The following is a 16,822-nucleotide window of genomic DNA, read 5'->3' as shown; positions in this document are numbered from 1 at the left end:
CATGCTCTCGCCTCGCACTCTCCCCATCTGCCGCTCAGTATCACCCTTTGAGGCTTCACCTAGTCTCCTCGCTAGAGCACAATCATTCTGCCTCCCTCATCCTTATTCCCTCCACCGTCTCTACCCTCACCTTCTTCTCGGCCCCCAAAATAGGTGCACCATCATTCTTATTGAACCATACTTATCAATGGATTCTATTGTTGTTTGCTTCTAGAAGTATCTCGAAGCATGCTTTGGCTTTCTCATTATTACAATGAATAGAAATATTTTTATATATGGGATTCATGGAAGAACTGTAGAGTTTTTGCTCCATAGAAATTGGAACAACTAGATAACTTGTCTTCAAAAGAGCAAAGTGCATTCCTAGGACTATAGAAGCTCGTATGGAAATCAAAAAAAGAACAAGATTGAACCTAGATCTCTTATATCCACATAAAAGACTTTACCAACAAACTAGTTAACACGAGCAATCATTTATGAATGTGAATAATGGAAACTGAAAATTTGCAAAGGGACTGCTAAAAGACTGGCCCTTACAAAGTTTTAATATTGCTTTACTAAAGTTAAAATCACTCTATACAATACAAGGTTTTTGGTGGCTTAGTTCTTAATTCAGTCTAGTTTTGTCCTTATATATCCTTTTTCACTTTGCATCATTTCATTATCTTATGTTTCTTTTTCATTATACTTATTTTTGTTCTTGTCACGCCTCCGGCCCGAGATCGCAAGATGGGGGTCCGCGCCAACCGCCGTACACCCGTAGGAAACTCTCCCCACGAGCATGCAAGGCATCTTAACCAACATCTCAATTATATAAATCTGAAAATAATTTAACTACATAAATGCAATCTTATTCCATTGACTAACTCAAGTCATAAAGTCTCACAGTTCTAAATACGCAGCGAAACAATAATTTACCAGCATACAACACTTAGTTCTTAAAATAACAAAATCTTGCAATGTCCAACAATCATAATGAATGTCCAAGATAACAGTTCAACTTAAATAACCCTAATCTAAGATAACTTGCGGTATAATCCTTCTAGTCCCTCCCCCATTTTGGAACCCCAATAGACTAGTTTTCGAAATCTATAAAACATCAAGAAATTTTATAATGAGCTAAACAGCCCAGTAAGTAATGAACACTCTAGCTAGATAAATAAAGCAACAATATGTAGAAAATAAATATACATGCAGTTCTAAGATACAAGTCAAATATTTCTTAAATTCTTAAGATTCTTTTCACGGTTTTGAAATTCTTTCACATATTCAATTTATCTTGTCGATCCTGTACTATGACCACATGTTCCCTGTGGTAGGATCATAAACACCGACTAATCTTCTTGTGGTGAGTCCTTTATGACAGTCAATTGCCAACGTAACTGCCTCCATTAGCGGGATCCTCAATATAGCCAGATCGAAGTTCAATTAGTTCTCTATTTCATTTTTCAGTCATAAAAACATGCAGTGTCAAAACCAAATATCGTTCATATCTTAATTTCTTTCAATTTATCAGATTCAACTCAATAGTCAGGAACTACGACCACATATTCCCTGTGGCAGGGTCATATCACCGACTAATCTTCTTGCGATACCAATGTATTCGCCCCTATTGGCAGGGTCCTCAACATAGCCCGACTGCGAGTCTAAATCTATTTCAAGTTATTATTTTTTCTCACATTATGTTCAGTGTTTCAAACCGAAAGGTATAATGTCAGAGCAATCAAACACAATCCAAATCAGAAACAAATATGTTCAATCAGAGTCATACAATATTCTAAAAATATACATATAACCCATGCATCAAATTCGTAATCACGAATAATTCGATTCATAAAACATATATAGTTTACCAATAAATCTAGTAAAGAAGTTACATCACTTACTTTGCGAGCGCGATCCACAACAAATCCAATTAATTATGCAAATTTCTCGCAGAACCTAATATCTAAAAATCATATTTTTTAAAAAAAATTCATCACAATGTGTATCTACATATATATATAACTTAAATTTTAACATCCTTTCATGGCCGACCCTACAGAAGTGCCTAGCACCCCGAGTTTGGGTTCATACCCGTAAACCACCTCCTGATCGGTTCTTTTCAATTTCAAAAATAAACCACGCAATAGCACGTATCCTGTAGGATAGTGATTACGGGTGTCGGTCCACAGGGATTGGAGAATAAGTTATTTTTCTTTTAAAAATAAATCAAGAAGAAGGATTTGCTAACTTGATTTAACTAAATTAAACTATGAGTACGGATTGGAATTTATCAGAGTAAATAGATCTAGAGTTTGGAATCCACCACATAGCATTGCATCAAGGATTGTGTTCTTAATTTTTGTCTTTTGGAGAGGCATGCAATTTTGGCTACAAGCCTTTTAAAATAAAAATATAAAGAGTGTTAGGAAGATCCATCTTCGGTGTAGCATGAAGTGTCTACCTAAGTATGCTAATCTAGGGTGCAGTACACCTCATCTTCCTAGGCATGGATCATCTTAGACTACTTTAGCAAACATGAATAATAAATAGCATGCTCAAAGTTTAACATAGTAAAAGAATTTTTCATTGATAATAAGAATTTAAACAAGCTCCAAAAAAAATTAAAAGAGTAAGAACTACAATGCCCTGATACATTGCTAGGGCTTCATCCAGCCCTAGACTAGGTGTTCAGCCGCGCATGGTGGCCGGATGTCCTTCCATCTTCAAATGAAAGCCTTCACCTCCCATTATTCCCAATATATCACAAACTATTCTCTCTCCTCCCCTCTCTCTTCTTTTTTTATTTCTTTCTCTCGGCTTTCTTCTTCTTCTTCTTCACTGAAATAGAGCCTCTCCCCTGTTTTCTTTCGAACCGAGCTCCCCTCTGGTTTCTTCCCTCTCCCCCTTTTATAGATCAATCGTTGAAGCATCGAGAGGGGGAGGATGCGTGATTGCTGGGGATCTGATTGCTTGGGGGTTGGGATTTGGAAACGGAAGGAGGGCGTCAATCCGTGGGATCACCAGCTGCATTTGAAACGGGCGGAAGAAATGGGAGCTTGATCGACGGGAGGAAATCACGGAAGAGCTGTTGGGTCCTTGGATCACAGTGCTTGTAGACGCGGAGGCTTGAAGCGTGGGATGCATCACCGGCGGAAGAAATGGTGCTGGAGGACCACTGCAGACGGACGCTGGGAACTTGGACTGGTGCTAAAACTTGGAAGCAGGATCGCTGGGATCACGGGGACGTTGAAAGGAGCTGGAGATCCGGAAGAGTGGAGAACATGGATCCGTGGTTGCAGAGGCAGGAAGGAAGATGGCTGCGTTGCCTTGATCACGGATGGCTTGGATCAAGCTTGTAGTCCGGGTGTGGGAGTTTCCGGAAGAGGGTGCTGCAATTAGGCGCCATGGAAGGAGCTGGATTCTGATCGTGTCACGGACGGAAGAAGAGGCGGAGGATCTGCACCGCGTGGGACTCGTGGCTGGAACGGGAGGGAGGACGCGAATCTCGGCCGTGATGCACTGCGGGGAAGAAGATGAACAGTGGCTTATGTTTTGTTTATTTTTTTTTTGTAACACTGTTCATATGAACAGTGTTTTCACGGGACACTGTTCATATGAACAGTGAATCCCCCGAAATTATTTTTATTTATTTTATTATATTCATTATTTTCTTTTTTTTTGTGTTTTTAAATTTATAAATTTTATATGAAGGCAGGTAAGGAATTGGTTGGGAATTAACTTTGGATTTGAGGTGGGTCATGATCGTTGATTTGCTTGAACTTACTCTCGAGCCCAATGTCGTTTAAATTTAATTTTTGCTAAACTACTTCAGACCGGACTCAATAAGGGTAAAAGCAGAACCGTGACTTAATAAAAAGGGTCAATCAAACATTTTTCCTCATACAAGAATAATTATCCAATCAGGATCAAAACCTATTTAATCATAGCCTTAGCTTGATTACAACTCCATCAGGTTACTAAACCGGGTCAACACAATCTCCTCCTTATATGTTTTCATGAAAGATTACAACCAGAAGAGGAACAAATTTAGAGTCTGTTTTGAGAAAAGAATTATTTACTTCTTATCATAATTTAAATTTATTTCAATGATTATTTAATTTCATGGTAAAGTATATATTTATCAGTTTAAGAACATTGATAAGTGCTATGAAAAGATAACTAAATTATAAATTATTCAGCACTTATCACACCCCCAAACCTATGTTTTGCTAGTCCTCGAGCAAAATAAAACTAGAAAAGAAGAATTTTAACTCACTTTCGCAGGCATCGCGGTTACATTTACCATATGTAACAAGGCTTTAAACCCCTAGGTTACCCTAGTGGACGAGTTGTAGTCTCGTGAGGATTTTCAGTGAAGATACCCACAAACTTCAATAAATCATTTATCATTATTGTTATTATTAATTTTTTTTTTTTAATCAAATTTAAGATACATAAATGATAAGAATTTCAAAGCACACATGGTTTTATTTACTAAGTCAGCCCAAATCCTAGGTCAAGATGCAATTCAAGTTGAAGTCATTAAGTTTCCGTTAGGGAGTTGTAAGACTTATTTATACTAGAGTGCTTGGTGAAATCTGGACCGTACACAAGCTAAGGGTTCGGATCAACAAAATATTGCAAAGACTAGTAGTTTCCAAGGATTGGTCGAAAGGACCTGTTCACTGATTCAAAATCATTTTATCTGCAGGATTTCAAGAGTTGTGGATATTTACTTTAGTACCTCACAGGCTTTATCTGTAATATTCCAGTTTACTCGAATTTTTACAACGATGGCTTTCACACTATTGTCTTTTTCAAGGTCAATACAGAGTTTTTTTTTCTTTTTATATATATATTGTGCACTTTTACTCTTGTGATTTCTCCGTGTAACGAGCAATCAGTCGACAACTCTCACACCAGTTGGTATAAGGTGTCGGGCATCAAGACTCCCCTACGGACTTATGCTCAGAGTCCTCATCACAAGCCCACCTGACCTTTGACAATAGGTAGCCCTTTTCGATGTTCCTGACTAAATCCATTATTATTGATGATTTTTTTTTTTGGATTAGATAAGTATGATTCATCAGGGTCCAAGGTTGCTACTATACTATCAATATAATGTCGAGCCTAGACCTTAGAAGTGTCGGCCAGTGTGTAGTGAAATTCCGAAGTATTAATTAGCTTACAACTCCCTAAGAGAGACTTAATGAAAAGAACTTAAATTTGTATTACTTCCGACTAGTCATTGGGCTTTTTAGATTTTATATACCTTGTGTGTTTAGCATTCTCGCATTAATGTATAGAAATGAGGTTTTTTAAAAACAAAAAATTTTTTTAAAATTTTTATTATTATTATTATTATTTTATAAAAAATGAAAATGAACACATTTTTTTTAAAAGATATTTTTTTTTATTTTTTATTTATTTTGATAAACCTGGTATTATGAAGTGAAAACGAATGCAAGAGATGCAAACAAAACAAAAAATGATTAAAAATACTTAAAAATACCCCCAAACCTAAACCTAACATTGTCCTCAATGTTTAAAGAAATCTAAGAGAATTGAGTTGCCTCCCAACAAGCGCTAAGTTTATTGTCTTCAGCCAGACATGGTGCATCCTTAATTATTTTGATAAATAGGGTTCGTCAAATTAAGGGATTCGATCAATTGCCCATCGGTAACACAGTCCACATAAGGTTTTAACCTTTGACCATTGACTTTTAAAATATGTCCACCATTGAGGTGTTGGATCTCTACTGCACCATAAGGAAAAACCTTTTTCACTACGAATGGTCCATCCCACCTAGAGCGAAGTTTATCCGGGAAGAGTCGCAACTTTGAATTGAACAGCCAAACCTTTTGACCAGGTTCGAAGGACTTACGGTTAATATTTTTATCATGAAAAGCCTTAGTCCTTGCTTTATAAATTTTAGCATTTTCATAAGCCTCATTGCGCAATTCTTCAAGTTCACTTAGTTGGAGTTTTCGGTGAGGACCAGCTACTGCCATATCTAAGTTAAACTTTTTGATAGCCCAGAAAGCTCTATGTTCAAGTTCTACCGGTAAGTGACAAGCTTTTCCAAAAACTAATCGGTAGGGAGACATGCCAATAGGAGTTTTGTAGGCAGTACAATAGGCCCAGAGTGCATCATTTATCCTTTGAGACCAATCTTTTCTATCGGGACGTACCGTTTTTTCTAAGATGTGTTTTAACTCCCTATTGGACACCTCGACTTGTCCACTTGTTTGGGGATGGTATGGGGTAGCAACTTTGTGGGTGATGTTATATTTGCGAACCAAAGCCTCGAAAGACCGGTTGCAAAAATGAGATCCCCCATCACTGATGATGGCTCGGGGTGTGCCAAAACGACAAAAGATGTTTTCATGTAAAAATTTAATCACAACCTTGTGGTCATTAGTTTTGGTGGCGACAGCTTCTACCCATTTTGAAACATAATCAACCCCTACAAGAATATATTCGACACCAAAGGATGGTGGGAAAGGGCCCATAAAGTCAATACCCCAGACATCAAATATTTCTACAATTAAAATAGGATTGAGAGGCATCATATCTCTACGGGAGATGGTACCCATCTGTTGGCACCGTTCACAAGTTTGGCAAAAGTTATGGACATCTTTGAAAAGAGTGGGCCAATAAAATTCACTCTGTAAAACTTTTGCTGCAGTTTTTCTACCCCCAAAATGTCCCCCACAAGCTTGTGAATGGCAGAATGAAAGAATACTTTAAAATTCGCATTCGGGGACACATCGACGGATTACTTGATCGGGACAATACTTGAATAGATCGGGATCATCCCAATAATAGAACTTTACTTGTGAGAAGAATCGGTTCTTGTCTTGAGTTGACCAATCATCAGGAATTCGTCCTATGGCAAGGTAATTTACTATATTTGCAAACCATGGCGTTTTCATTCCTTGTACCCCAAATAATTGTTCATCTGGGAAAGCATCATGTAAGGGTGAGGTATTCTTAGAGGGCTCAAGAAGAATCCTAGATAAGTGGTCTGCTACGACATTTGCAGTTCCTTTCTTGTCACGAATTTCTAGATCAAATTCTTGTAGTAAAAGAATCCATCGAATCAGACGGAGTTTGGTGTCCTTCTTTGCAAGAAGGTATCGAAGGGCAGCATGATCAGTGAATACGGTAACCTTGGATCCTAATAGGTAAGATCGAAACTTGTCTAGCGTGAATACTACAGCTAGCAATTCTTTCTCAGTGGTGGTGTAGTTCAATTGTGCATCTGAGAGTGCTTTACTAGCGTAGTAGATGACATGAGGTACCTTATCTAGCCGTTGCCCTAAAACTGCCCCAATGGCATAGTCGGATGCGTCACACATTAATTCAAATGGAAGGGTCCAATTAGGGGGCCGTATGATAGGTGCAGTGGTCAATTTCGAGCGAAGATTTTCAAATGCCTCCTCGCATGCTTTATCAAAGACAAAGGGAGTGTCCTTGGCCAGAAGATTGCACAAGGGTTTGGAAATCTTACTGAAATCCTGAATGAAGCGACGGTAGAAACCAGCACGGCCAAGGAATGATCGGATTTGTTTCACAGTTTTGGGTGGGGGGAGATTGGAAATAAGATCGACTTTGGCTTTATCTACTTCAATGCCCCTCTTGGACACGACGTGTCCTAAAACTATGCCTTCTTGAACCATGAAATGGCTCTTTTCCCAACTTAATACTAGGTTGGTCTCCTTACATCTTTTCAAAACTAAGGTCAAATTGTCCAGACAATCGTCAAAAGATAGGCCAAAAACTGAGAAATCATCAATGAATACTTCTAGAAAGTTTTCCACCATATCTGAAAAAATGGCCATCATGCATCGTTGAAAAGTTGCGGGTGCATTGCATAGCCCAAAAGGCATCCTCCTATATGCAAATGTCCCAAATGGGCAAGTAAAGGTGGTTTTCTCTTGGTCGTCCGGGTAGACAGGTACTTGGTTATATCCAGAATAACCATCTAAGAAGCAGTAGAAACCTTGACCAGCCAACTGTTCCAAAATTTGATCTATGAAAGGTATAGGGAAGTGGTCCTTCCTAGTCATTGAATTAAGTTTTCTATAGTCAATGCACACGCGCCAACCCGTGGTTGTGCGTGTTTGTATTAATTCTCCTTCCGTATTTTCAACCACAGTGATACCTGATTTCTTGGGTACCACTTGTGTCGGACTCACCCACTTACTATCAGAAATTGGATAAATGATTCCGGCATCTAATAACTTCACCACTTCTTTCTTGACTACCTCCTTCATGTTAGGATTGAGTCTTCTTTGCATTTCTCGGGTGGGCTTTGCATCATCTTCGAGATGAATTCGATGCATGCAAACAGAGGGGTCAACCCCTTTCAAATCGGCTATAGACCATCCTATGGCATGTTTATTCTCTTCTAGCACCCTTAAAAGTTTACCCTCCTGTTCAGTAGATAAGTTGGCTGCGATGATTACAGGGAGGCTATCTTCTGGTCCTAGAAAGGCATACTTAAGATTTGTCGGAAGTGGCTTCAACTCAAGTTTAGGTGGAGAATCAATGGAAGGACAGAGTGGTGTGCTAGCAATGGGGGGGAGAGGTTCAGGTTGGATCTTCCAAGGAAGGGAACTCATAGGGGATTGATTATCGAGTAAGATGTTAACTTCTTCTACGGCCTTATCTATATCAAAGTTGTCAATGTCAAAATGGGCCAAACATGCCTCTAAGGGATCATTTGCTAAGATATAGGGAAGGGCGTTCTCTACAAGATCATCCATTTCGTCAATTAGGCAACACTCGTCTTCCCTCACATGTTGGTCAGCGGCATGAAACACATTCAACTTAATTTTCATGTTCCCAAATGATATATCCATTGCCCCAGTTCTACAGTTAATACATGCATTGGCTGTCGCTAAAAAGGGACGACCAAGAATGACAGGGATTTGTTTTTTAAGGTTGGGCACATGTTCCATGTCAAGGACGATAAAGTCTACTGAAAAATAGAATTTGTCTACCTTGACAAGAACATCTTCAATCATCCCCCTTGGCATCTTCACCGATCGATCAGCCAATTGTAAAGATACCGAGGTAGATTTCAATTCACCCAACCCAAATTTTTCATAGACTGAATAGGGTAGAAGATTCACACTTGCCCCTAGATCTAAGAGTGCTCGATCGATGGAGTTATTTCCTATGACACAGGAAATAGTGGGGGCACCAGGATCTTTGAACTTTGGAGGGGTGTTGTGTTGGAGAATGGAACTCACCTGCTCAGTTAGGAGGACCTTTTTAGGCACATGTGTCCTAGATTTCCGCTTTTGGGTGCAAAGGTCTTTGAGAAATTTGGCATAGGAGGAAACTTGTTTGATGGCATCAAGGAGTGGGAGGTTGATTTTAACTTGTTTGAAAACCTCCATCATCTCTTCTAGTGAAGTTCCCTTCTTGCCAAAGGGAGTGGGTGCATTAAGTGCTTCAGGGAATGGGGCCTTTGGAATGTGGGTTGTGGCAGATGGTGGACTAACTGAAGAAGGTTTTGGGTTTTCATGTGATACATTCCTCTCCTCTTCTTCTCCTTCCTTATTGTTACCCTCCCCAACCTTATTATCTATTATACGTCCACTCCTTAGGGTAGTCAAAGCATTGGCTTGCTCATGATTTAGTTGAGTTTCTTGAGCCACGTATTGTCCCCTAGGATTACTCATTGGTTGACTTGGAAGCTTACCTTCCTCTCGCTTGTTTAATGCATTAGCTAGTTGACCCATTTGGGATTCTAGCTTAGCAATTGATTGCGTGTGAGAGTGCAATAGTTGTGTGTTTGCCTCCAAACCTTGAAGGGCAGTCAACACCTTCTCCTCAAAGGCTGTATTTCTTTGGGTTGGAGGAGGAGGGTGTTGAAATTGATTTGAGGGACGGTAGAGATGAAAATTCTGAGGGTTTTGAAAATTTTGGGAGTAGGGTTGGGTAGTATTCGAAGCTTGCTGCCTCCAAGAAAAATTTGGATGATTCCGCCAACCCGGGTTATATGTATTGAAAAATGGGTCATTACCCGGTCTGGGCTGTGTTTGGGCAGCATTGATGTGTTCTTGCACGAGTTCGAAGAATTGGGGTGCTGAGGGGCACTCATGAATAGGATGCGATGGGCTAGAACAGATAGCACATACTTGTGCTTGGGAAGAGCTAATGACATGTCCTCCTATCATTAGTTGGTCAATCTTATGGGACAATGCATCTACCTTGCTAGACAGGTCCATAGAATGACTTATTTCACAAATGGCCCCTTTTCTTTGAAAATTCGGGGGTGCTTGACGAGAACATGAAGCATGGTGGAGAGAGTTTTCATTAAGATTTTCAAATAGTTGCCATGCTTCATGCTCATTTCGAAGCATGAAAGTCCCCCCGCATGCAGCATCGATCATCTGACGGTTTCGTTCAGTCAAACCGTCATAAAAACATTGCACTAGCTGCCACTTAGGTATTTGATGATGAGGGCATTTACGGATTAGGTCCCGAAATCTCTCCCAAGTTTCATGAAATTCTTCTCCCTCGGTTTGGGAGAAGCTTGTAATGGCACGTCTAAACTGGTTCGTTCTTCCTATAGGAAAGTATTTTGTAAGGAATTCTTGTTGCATTTGATCCCAAGAACGAATCGAGTTAGCTTCTAAAGAATTCAGCCATTGTTTGGCTCTATCTTTAAGGGAGAAGGGGAATAACCTAAGTTTCAGGGCATCATCAGTGAAGTTCTGAATCTTGACAGTGGTGCAAATCTCAAGAAATTCATCTAAATGTTTGTATGGGTCTTCGTTGGTGAGCCCATAAAAAGATGGGAGCATTTGGATCACACTAGACTTTATTTCATATTGTACAGCTGCTACCTCAGGTAATCGAATGCAAGATAGGAAAGTGTAAATAGTGGGAGTAAAGTACTCCCTCAGGAGTTTGGGTTGTTCTTCAGCCATCTTAAGAGGTGGGGATGATCCTAATATTTTGATCTTAGCTCGAATGTTCCTAAGGGTTCGTTCTATTTCAGGGTCAAAAGGTAATAGGTTTCGTACTCTAAAACGACTACCGTGCATACACTAGTACTCGATCAATCAAGCATGCAATAAAAGAGAAAAGCATATCAATCCTAGTTTTTGTCCTAAAATCACTAGACAGCTCCTAACTGGTTTGAAGAGGGCACCTAAGCCTCCAATCCGGTCTAATGAACCAAGTTGACCAGGTAAGCTCCCAGGTAAGTGGAGGGGTCACGATGCGTTCGCAAAGGTCCCACTTAAAACCCACTTGCCTCGAACAGATGAACTGTCTCCCTTATAGGGACAAAGCTTGCCTAGACATCAACTAAGCCACAGAGCGAAATTGGTGCAACTTTCGGTGATCTTCGTCCTATTGAGCTCGAATGTCCCTAGGGGCCAATGTCTAATTGATTTTAATTAAAGTGACACTATGTGAGATTGAGTTCACCTAAATTGGGCAAGAGTCCGGTGATGAAATCCGGCTCTTATCTTGTTGGGGTGATTGCCCTTACTAAGTGCAAATGAATTGGTGTATGTGTATCAGGCATGCATTCACACTTTTGCTGAAATTAAAATCAAACAATCACCACAAAATTTCAAGCTAATACTTAATTTAAATAAGAAAGGTTTAGAGGTTACCAAAGGGAATTTCCCCAGCAATTTAATTTTTTTTTTAGGCAAACCTCTACAGCATTCCTTTTCCAGCAGTTCTCTTTTTGATCATCCCAGATTTTTCCTTCGATTCCTGATCAAATAAGATCAAAAGAAAATTTTTTAAAAAAAATAGTAGAAGAGAAAAAAAGAGATAAGAAAAGTAACAATAATAGAAAATAATTTTTTTTTATTTATATATATTTTTTTGAAAGTTTTTTTTTAATTAATTAATTTTTTTTTAATGATAGGAAAAATAACTATGCTAGCAATCCCCGGCAACGACGCCAAAAATTGATCGGTTCTTTTCAATTTCAAAAATAAACCACGCAATAGCACGTATCCTGTAGGATAGTGATTACGGGTGTCGGTCCACAGGGATTGGAGAATAAGTTATTTTTCTTTTAAAAATAAATCAAGAAGAAGGATTTGCTAACTTGATTTAACTAAATTAAACTATGAGTACGGATTGGAATTTATCAGAGTAAATAGATCTAGGGTTTGGAATCCACCACATAGCATTGCATCAAGGATTGTGTTCTTAATTTTTGTCTTTTGGAGAGGCATGCAATTTTGGCTACAAGCCTTTTAAAATAAAAATATAAAGAGTGTTAGGAAGATCCATCTTCGATGTAGCATGAAGTGTCTACCTAAGTATGCTAATCTAGGGTGCAGTACACCTCATCTTCCTAGGCATGGATCATCTTAGACTACTTTAGCAAACATGAATAATAAATAGCATGCTCAAAGTTTAAACATAGTAAAAGGATTTTTCATTGATAATAAGAATTTAAACAAGCTCCAAAAAAAATTAAAAGAGTAAGAACTACAATGCCCTGATACATTGCTAGGGCTTCATCCAGCCCTAGACTAGGTGTTCAGCCGTGCATGGTGGCCGGATGTCCTTCCATCTTCAAATGAAAGCCTTCACCTCCCATTATTCCCAATATATCACAAACTATTCTCTCTCCTCCCCTCTCTCTTCTTTTTTTATTTCTTTCTCTCGGCTTTCTTCTTCTTCTTCTTCACCGAAACAGAGCCTCTCCCCTGTTTTCTTTCGAACCGAGCTCCCCTCTGGTTTCTTCCCTCTCCCCCTTTTATAGATCAATCGTTGAAGCATCGAGAGGGGGAGGATGCGTGATTGCTGGGGATCCGATTGCTTGGGGGCTGGGATTTGGAAACGGAAGGAGGGCGTCAATCCGTGGGATCACCAGCTGCATTTGAAACGGGCGGAAGAAATGGGAGCTTGATCGACGGGAGGAAATCACGGAAGAGCTGCTGGGTCCTTGGATCACAGTGCTTGCAGACGCGGAGGCTTGAAGCGTGGGATGCATCACCGGCGGAAGAAATGGTGCTGGAGGACCACTGCAGACGGACGCTGGGAACTTGGACTGGTGCTAAAACTTGGAAGCAGGATCGCTGGGATCACGGGGACGTTGAAAGGAGCTGGAGATCCGGAAGAGTGGAGAACATGGATCCGTGGTTGCAGAGGCAGGAAGGAAGATGGCTGCGTTGCCTTGATCACGGATGGCTTGGATCAAGCTTGTAGTCCGGGTGTGGGAGTTTCCGGAAGAGGGTGCTGCAATTAGGCGCGATGGAAGGAGCTGGATTCTGATCGTGTCACGGACGGAAGAAGAGGCGGAGGATCTGCACCGCGTGGGACTCGTGGCTGGAACGGGAGGGAGGACGCGAATCTCGGCCGTGATGCACTGCAGGGAAGAAGATGAACAGTGGCTTATGTTTTGTTTATTTTTTTTTTGTAACACTGTTCATATGAACAGTGTTTTCACGGGACACTGTTCATATGAACAGTGAATCCCCCGAAATTATTTTTATTTATTTTATTATATTCATTATTTTCTTTTTTTTGTGTTTTTAAATTTATAAATTTTATATGAAGGCAGGTAAGGAATTGGTTGGGAATTGACTTTGGATTTGAGGTGGGTCATGATCGTTGATTTGCTTGAACTTACTCTCGAGCCCAATGTCGTTTAAATTTAATTTTTGCTAAACTACTTCAGATCGGACTCAATAAGGCTAAAAGAAGAACCGTGACTTAATAAAAAGGGTCAATCAAACATTTTTCCTCATACAAGAATAATTATCCAATCAGGATCAAAACCTATTTAATCATAGCCTTAGCTTGATTACAACTCCATCAGGTTACTAAACCGGGTCAACACAATCTCCTCCTTATATGTTTTCATGAAAGATTACAACCAGAAGAGGAACAAATTTAGAGTCTGTTTTGAGAAAAGAATTATTTACTTCTTATCATAATTTAAATTTATTTCAATGATTATTCAATTTCATGGTAAAGTATATATTTATCAGTTTAAGAACATTGATAAGTGCTACGAAAAGATAACTAAATTATAAATTATTCAGCACTTATCACCTCCCTCCCTTTATATATATATATATATATATATATATATATCTTTTTCTTTTTTTTTTCTTTTCTTTTTCTTTTCTTTCCTTTCCTTTTCTTTTTCTTTTCTTTTCTTTTCTTTCCTTTTCCTTTCTTTTTCATTTCTTTTCTTCTCTTCTTCTCCCGACTCTTCTCTTCCTTCTTCCCTTTCTTTCTTCTTTCTTTTTCTTTCTCCTCCTCTTCTCTTCACTCGACTTCCTCTCCTTCCCCACCTTTCTTTCTTCTTCTTTCTTCTCCCGCGAAGGGAGGTCGGCGAGCTCGGGAGAGGCCAAGTCGAGGCCGGCGGCGCCTGTGGCGGCCGGCCCTCTCCTTCTTCCCGCGAAGGAGGCATGCGCACGGGAGAAGAAGAAAAGCCCGCGGCAGTCGGCCTTCTCCTTCTTCCCTCTCTTCTTCTCTTTTTTTTTCAGATGGTATAACAAAGAAGTGAAGGGTAGAAATCCTTACCTCAGCCCTGATGAAGATTCGGCGGCTTCTTTCTAGCGGCAAAGGAAGAAGAAGGCCACCCAACGGCCCTCTCTCTCTCTCTCTCTCTTTCAGCAGCAACATGAAGAAGAACCCCCCCTCTCTTCCTTAGGTGTGGCGGCTCTATCTTGGTGGCTTCAAAGGAGAAGGAGAAGAAGCCCCAAAATAGGGGATCCTTCTTCTTCAGGATGGATTCCCTCCATCCCGCTGCCTCACATGCGCCGCACGTGAGGCCGAAAGTTGGGACTAGGACGGTCAAATGGACCGAGCCCAGTTCCAGGGTCTCACATTCCCCCCTCCTAAAAAAAATTTCATCCCCGAAATTTATGTATCTACAGTTTCGAAAAATTGAGGGTATTTCTGCTTCATCTCATCTTCCAATTTTCGGGTTGCTTCTCTTTCAAAATAAGACTAACCTTCCAACCTTGGATTAAAATGCCATAAATCTTTTCTCCAATAGATTAATTGCTCTTGATTAACCGATCTATGACAAGATTAGATTATAAACAATTCTAATCCACCCTTGGTAGAATATTCATCAAAATGGATTGATAATCTCAATTTCTTTCAATCAGACAGAGGGTTGATATTAATTGAAGAGGTACAAGCTTTAGATTTAGGAGAAGACATGATCCAAGATTAAAATCGATGATCTATTAATTCCAGTCTTAAGATGCTAAGTATTTTCTTAGCACGACATCAAATTGGAGAACCTAGGATAGTGCAGCGATATCCAAGAATCAGAATATTTGCTTTTCGTTTATCAAAAAAAATCTTACTACACAAGAAAATAGATCACTTCTTTTGTTTTTTAAACTTGCCGAATCAAAAAGATAATACTTCTGACCAGCTTCAAAAAAAATAATTCAGACCACTACACTTTTGCTGCACACTCTAATTCAAACCATCAAAATTCTTTGGATTCACTAATAATTTTTTATCAAAATACTACCTTGTATTATGAACTAAAGAGATCCAAAATTTCAATTTCCACGTAAAGCCTAAAAAGAAATCTTTGATTCTCGTCCCCAAATTTACCTCGAGCACATCCGTCTAGTTTCACCCTCGAGTCAATTGATGCATTCAAACCATCATATGGCTAGTTACTATGATTCAAAATTGATTGAATCTTAATTCTCTTATCAGTTCGACTAGAGGATTCTAAGTCAAACTCCAAGTAAAATCAACCAGAAGAATTTTCTCAATGCTCTTCCAAATTAGAAGGCGTTAAATCAATACAAATGAGTAAAACCAACTCAACCATCTCTCCTAAAGTTTTCTTTATCGAGATCTTTAGCATTTATCAAAAATTCTTCATCATAACTATGTAAGCCTCTAAAATTCAAATTCTTTATACAAATCTAGATTTTATCAGCAGCCGCAACAATATTGACAAAAGACCCTAGATCGTCTTAAATCGAAACTTTGAATTAAAGTTTTATATACATCACATAGTCTCTGATAGACATGAACAAGATCTATTATTTGGATCCGAAGACGATAATTTCAATTATTAATAATTCCACCGAGATGAATACTTTATAATCTCCAATAAAATTATTTCTTCAAGATTGATAATTATTCCTTAATTCTTTCAAAAGCATAAGCGACAAGTTTAAGAGAAAAGAGATCTATGCTAAAACATTCCAAATACAGAAACCATTAATCCTAGACTTGGGATGCCATATTTCTCTCTCTCTCTCTCTCTTTTCCATAGCAAACAAAAGAACCTACTAATAATACGATAATATCCATATCAGTCAAAATCAAAAACACTATTCTTTTCATTGACAACGAAATTCTCCTTAACAAGGAAATCTATCAGAAAATATTTCTCAATCATAGAGTTAATATCGTTGACCATCTTAAAATAATTTAAACAACCAATCTTTTCATAATTTACTAAATCACTTCCAATCAAAATCCCAATCTACATTGTAATTTGAAAAGATCTAAAATTTCAAATTCTCGGTAAAGCCAAAGAATAATTCTAAAATTTCATCCCAAATATTTTCTCCATCTAAACAGGGGTTTCATACATGATCCACATACAATTTTCAATCCTCGAAGAATATTTTAATGAATATCATCAAATATATTTTTAGCCCAAACCTTAAACAACATTTCATATGGGAACCTTAACTTGTCACCGAATTAATTAACTTCAAGCTAGAAGTAACATCACATTATCCGATATCACTTTTGAACTTCCAAAATACTTACATTGCACGATAATATTCCATGACTATTACTCTTTCACTTAACTTAGTCAAAATCCAATTAATC

At 38.8% G+C, this 16,822-nt stretch overlaps 1 non-coding gene across 1 annotated transcript; it reads left to right on the top strand.

Annotated features, from left to right (window-relative positions):
* The first annotated feature begins 10,453 nt into the window (after nt 1-10,453).
* LOC120105038 lies at nt 10,454-10,559 on the top strand. The gene has a single exon (XR_005507419.1). It is a non-coding gene; the product is annotated as a small nucleolar RNA R71 (small nucleolar RNA).
* Nucleotides 10,560-16,822: the final 6,263 nt, after the last annotated feature.

This window comes from Phoenix dactylifera, unplaced genomic scaffold (genome assembly GCF_009389715.1).
Source record: "Phoenix dactylifera cultivar Barhee BC4 unplaced genomic scaffold, palm_55x_up_171113_PBpolish2nd_filt_p 000182F, whole genome shotgun sequence".
Lineage (NCBI taxonomy): Eukaryota > Viridiplantae > Streptophyta > Magnoliopsida > Arecales > Arecaceae > Phoenix > Phoenix dactylifera.
The sequence above is the reverse complement of the archived record's forward strand: the minus strand, read 5'-3'. Positions and strand labels throughout refer to the sequence as shown.